The sequence below is a fragment of the Gymnoscopelus braueri genome, assembly GCF_963280865.1.
Source record: "Gymnoscopelus braueri genome assembly, chromosome: 20".
NCBI lineage: Eukaryota > Metazoa > Chordata > Actinopteri > Myctophiformes > Myctophidae > Gymnoscopelus > Gymnoscopelus braueri.
In genome coordinates this window covers 15,176,967-15,182,966 of record NC_137622.1, presented here as the reverse complement: position 1 = coordinate 15,182,966, position 6,000 = coordinate 15,176,967, and positions in this window count along the sequence as shown.

Here is a 6,000-nt window from a genome sequence, read left to right as displayed (position 1 = left end):
AAAGTTGAAAAGCAAGACCTCGGAGCACAGGTCTCCGCCAGGTTAGGTAGGTTATTGTGGCCTCCTGGTAGCGCTATAATAGGCCAATGTGAAAAGGGTGCCATTTCTTCCTGGCCTTTCACGGCAATCGGACCTTGCATTCATGATTTGAGGCATTTTGTTCCAAAAGTGTCCAAATGTGTTTTGCTAAATTATACCTGCTGGTGGCACTATAACAGGCCAATGTGAAAAGGGTGGCATTTCTTCCTCGGCCTAGTGGGAATGTGCGTGTGAAATTGCACGGAAAGCGCAAGCTGCATTCATGATTTGAGGTATTTTGTTCAAAACAGACCAATCCTGCAAATTTTGGAAGCCAACCTTAGCCAATGAGGATGGAATATGGAAAATCGGACAGATCTGCGTTGATCACATGACTATAGAGATACTGACGTTTGGATAAAATCTGTAGGAGTAAATGGGTTTTGCACAAATAGGCCTCCTGGTGGCGCTATAACAGGCCCATGTGAAAAATATGGGGCAGAGGTTCTGAATTGGCATCCAGGGAGTGTGTGTGGCTGTGTGTGCACAGTTTCGCAGCGACCGGGCCAACAGTGCCTGAGATTAGCTGCTCACAGACAGATGGACGGACGGACACACGGACACACACACGGACAGACGGACAGGGGGTAAAACATACAGTACTCTCTCGCCATGCCTTTCAGCCTGGCGGAGACAATGAACTATAGGAAAACTGGGATTTGAACTTGTAATTTATGTGCTTGGAGTCTGATCAATAGACCACTAAAGCATCACTCAGTCACTCTCAACCAAAGTCTCTTAGTACTGTTGAAGCGTTCTTTTGTATATTAGCCTTCAGTTAGGTAAAGTTGAACGTTCCATTCCAGAAATTTTGAAGGCCAAAATACAAAAGCACTAGAAGACACCTGCTGAGGGCCCAAAGGTGCTTTGGCGCATTGGTGTGGTGTGCTTGGTGAGCCTCTGCTACAGACAGTTCGCAGGTTCAAGTCACATGCCATCAATGTGCACGGACAGTGTTGGGCAAGTTATATATTAATATAGTAATATATTACTATTACTTATTACCTTCCTTTTAAAGTAATACATTTCGTTACATATTACTGTCTGAGCAACAGTAATATATTAATATTACATATTACTTTTTAGTTACTTTAAAAAAAAAGTTAAAATTGAACAATTAAATAATCTAGATTTTGTATTATTATTATTAGCCCACAAATTATTTTTGGGACACAGAGATGGGCAAACATTTAAATTATAAAATAGGATTATAAATTACATTAATGAATCAATTTATTTACTTAAATTAATCAATTCATAAATACATATACCTTCTATAATGTAGCCTATAATGACATGACAAGACACAAGCCTCTTTCTATACCTTTTTTTGTATTAAAGTCCACAGAACAAGGACTGCATGCTGCATGAGCAGCATAGAATGCAAATGAAAGTGCTTGTAGATCTGCTATTTTCAAATGGCTGAAATGTAGGGCTAAAGTGGTTAATGTATGTTCTGTTATAATAATCCAAATTTACAAACTAACTTGTAACCAGGCCTGGAATTTCGTCATTTTAGGAGCAAGGCCACTTGGCCTTTGGTGTTGCCATTTTTTTAGTGCACAAAGGCCAAATGCCAGGGCAGGAAGTAGGGTTTAACATTTTCCGGGAAATAGCTAATTTTAATTCCCGGGAATTTTCAGACCTTTTCCCGGGCTTCCCGGGAATTCCCGTTAAAGGGTAAAAAAATAAAAAAGTACCCACTAAAATGCATTTATATGTAGATACTTAAATAGCCAATTTTATATTGAGGTGCCCAAATGTCCCTATTGTGTCCACCTATGAACTTGCACTAATAATGACTTAAGTTGATTTTTTTAATCATATAAATATAATATAAAATATAATATAGTGCCCTGGCGGAGATCTGCCCATGTTGCGCAGCAGCGGGTGAAGACAATTAACTTAAACGAGGAGCTGCGCTGTGCACCCAACAGCACTCAAACAATGTCAAACTCTAGCTGCTGAAATAAACGTTCCATTTGTATCATTATTGACAAGAGAATTTGCAAAAGGATTATTTATTTATTGTCCATCAGAGCGCCGGTGAGGTCACAGCTTATCTCTACTTTTGTAGGATATTGATTTGATAGCCTAAACTTGTAATTTGTTTGCAGTTATTAATTTATATTAGGCTACTTGCTGGATATTAAGACTCCATTTTGGGATGTTGGCTGTATGTTGTCAAATGTATCAATCTATATTTTGTTGTTGATCAAATGTCGGGTTTTGTAGTGTGATTTTGATGTGCACGATGCGCTGCCACTGACAATCAATGAGACAGACAGCTGTTGTGCAGTTCACTTGTTCTACTGGGTAGTTCTAGTATGGTAGTTTGAACGTTCTAAAATGCAAGTGTAGGTAGGGTAGGCTACATTAATGATGATAAAAAAATCGGACCACCGACCACATCGGTCTAATTCTCTCTCTCTCGCACGGGCTCTCTCTTGCTCTCTCTCTCTCTCTCCAGTCTCTCCTCTCTCTCTATCAAAAGCATTGCTTGGCTTGCGCGCATTTTAAGCTGGAATATAGGCTCGAAATCAAACCTACCCACTGTTTATGCAGCGTTTCACTTGATGTTGAATCTCAACTAGTCAACTGGTGTCTACTGTTTGACAGCAGAGGAAATCAGCGTGCGCAGGGCAGGCAGGGGGGCATCACGGCCACTTCGGTCCCATATTGGTTCTCACAAAGGGACGATGGGACCCTGCCCTGGTCGGCAACGCGGCAAGTAACTTGGCTAATTATAATAGTAATTCCTCCGCGCTGTAGATAGGCCTTTCTACTAATTAGTATTCATTTCTAACAAGAAAAAAAAAAAAACGGGATCCCGGGAACCGAAGTCAGTTCCCGGGACGGTAAATAACCTCGGGATTCCCGGGATTCCCGCATCCCGGGATTCCCGGTGTTAAACCCTAGCAGGAAGGCCATAAAAAAAATTAAGTCCACGGAAAGAATTGAACTTGAAGGTTAAGGATGATTTTATTTTAATATAGTACAAGAATAACTATCTGTGAAATATAACCCATTTATTTCACAAAATAATGTGTTGGCAAATTACCAATATTTGTACAAAGTTATACTGGTCTCAATATATGTCACTTTCAGCCCTGGTCTTCACTGACTGAAGTAGGGTCACATGAATCACATTAGATTCACAGATCAGATTAGAGATTTTATGTATTTTCCCCACAAGTTATTTTCATTCAAATGAAATGTGATTGAACTTGCACTAATAATGACTTTAGTTGATTTTTCACTATTTAAAATATAATATTTCTTAATTATTAATAATTATAGTTTGCAGATTGGCTATTTTCACAATTTTAAATTGTTTTAAAATAATAATAATAAAAAGAACATACAAGGTTTCCATCCGACAGCGACAATTTATAGCCTGTATAAGGTTCTGTATCAGTATATGAGTCAGTTTTAGCAGATTTCATTCTAATTGGCTAATATGACTGCCTATGAATTTCATGGCCTGGGTAGGTAAACCTGGCCTGCCGAGATATGCCCTGTTGCGCACAGTAGAACAAAGGGTGAAAGCAATGAACTTAAACAAGGACTGGCCTGCGCAGCAAAAACGGCTCAAACTATGTCAAACTGTTACATTCTAGCTGCTGAAATAAACTTTCCATTTAGATCATTGTTGACAAACGAACAGAACATGGATGTTGTTTGCAAAAGGATTATTTCTTGTCCATTTGTTTGTGAGGTGAGTGAGATCACAGCTTCTCTCTACTTTTGTGTGATATTGATAGCATATAACTTTGAATTTGTTTGCAGTTAGCCTCGATCTCCAGGCTTTTATTGTTTAGTGTTGCTAAAAAATAAAAGCCTGGCCCAGCCCGTCGGTGTACTCGGTATGAGGAAGTGTTTCACTTCCCAACCAACCAGAGTGCAGTGGGCGTCGCTCGTAATGTTGTGTTAACGGGGCGGGGGTTGACGGACAGATCGGTGAACCAATGGGATCAGCCGCAATCTCTCGCCGGCTCTTTACACCCGCCCCTCTATACACGAAATCAGGAGCGTTGGGGCAGTCTAGTTTGCAGTTAATTTCTATTGCTTACTGTACTGGATATTAAGAATTTGGGGATTTCGCTGTATTTTGTCAAATGTATTGCTGTTGATCAAGACAAAATAAGCGTCGGGTTTTTGCGATTAGATGTGCACACTGTGCTGCCAGCCACTGACAATCAATTTAATACCTTACTAGGCTAGACTGCAGCTTTGTGGGTGGATAAAAAAAACACCTTCACTTTGGTGGGTAACGCTTACGTAGTATTAACGTAGTGTCATTTTAATAATATATTACAGCTTCTCCTTGTAGTATTGCATTTTATTACCCATTACCGCAATTCGGTAATATATTATGTAATGGCGTTATGTTACTTACGCACGTTACCCAACACTGTACACGGAGGACCATCGGGGGTCCCTGCGTCCCTCTCCTGTTTCCTGATAGTTAAAGGTGGGGGATTATGTCTGAAAGAACTCTGCCCAGCTAACATTTTACAGAAAGACACCTCAACTCATTCAGTGGCATTGACGTGTCTTATGTGTCCCACCAGATGGTGCTGTTTGCAAACCAGCAATCAGCACCATCATTCATCGTTCATTCATTCTTAATCCAGCCTAGACCAGCAAAATCATCATAAATACCAGCTACCAGCTTAAACCAGCTACCAGCTTAAACCAGCCTAGACCATAAAAACCTACCAGCATAAGCTGGTCACCAGCTAAGACCAGCTAAAACAGCTGGTCTAAGCCGTTTTTTTCAGCAGGGCTATTCTATGCTGGATTTGTCTTTTAGTGTGGTGTAGTACTCCAGCAATAAACTATAGGAGGACTGGGACTTGAACATGGACTCTGTGTTGAGAGTCAGACCATTAGACCACCACACCATCACTCAGTTGACTATTCTCAACATGTGTCCGTTAGCACTGTTGAAATGTTCCTTTGCACGTTAGCATTGTTTGTAAAGTTGAAATACTTCAGCATTTAAAGCTTCATTATGTAACTTTCCTGTTCAACCCCGGATTTGTCTTTTAGTGCTTTTGAGTTATTCTTTTGTAGTTTAGCTGGCAAAACTTTAAAGTACTCTAGCATTTGGTTCAACTACGGACGGCCTGGGACTTAACAATGGAAACTCTCTGCTGAAAGACTGAGGGCCCAGTCTTGCATGGCAACTTATCCCTTACGCCTAATCTTATCAGGCATTTTTTTAAATGGTAGCCAATCTACATCTACTCGTTATGAGCTTGTAGATCGGCTATTTTTACTATTTTTAAATGTTTTTAAAAATACAAAAGAAATCCTAATAAGATTAGGCATAAGGGATAAGGCGCCGCGCAAGATAGGGCCCTGAGCATACTACACCAGTTATTCCCTTAGTCTTAGGCCCGTATGGACGAGTAAGGGCCATGGATGTCAGGCCCTGTCACATCAGGGATGTCAGGCGCCGTCACAGTGAGTCACTCTCTCACAATTTCTTATGTTTTCATCTTGATTAATTGTTGTCAGGTGGAATTAAATAAAACACCAAGTTAATTTGACCTCATGCTTTATTTTTGTCTCACTTTCTTCAGCAACAAGTAGAATCTGACTGTAGAAGCAACAAGTTTCAAGTGGTAAATTCTGGTTACACACAACTTGTGTCAATTGGTAACCGGTGTTATTCATAAGATTAGGATAATATACAGGAAAGCTGTGGAATAATGAAATGTTGAATACAAAAATTATAAAACAATCCTTTTTTTTTCATTGTTTACATAATTGTCTGTCTTGAACATGAGCTCCTAAATGTAGTATGCATGCTAGCTAGTATGTAGTATTACTTGTATGTAGTATCATGCATACTACATTCAGGTAATTAAGATGGTCTGAATGTAGTATGCATACTATAATATAGTAAGCATA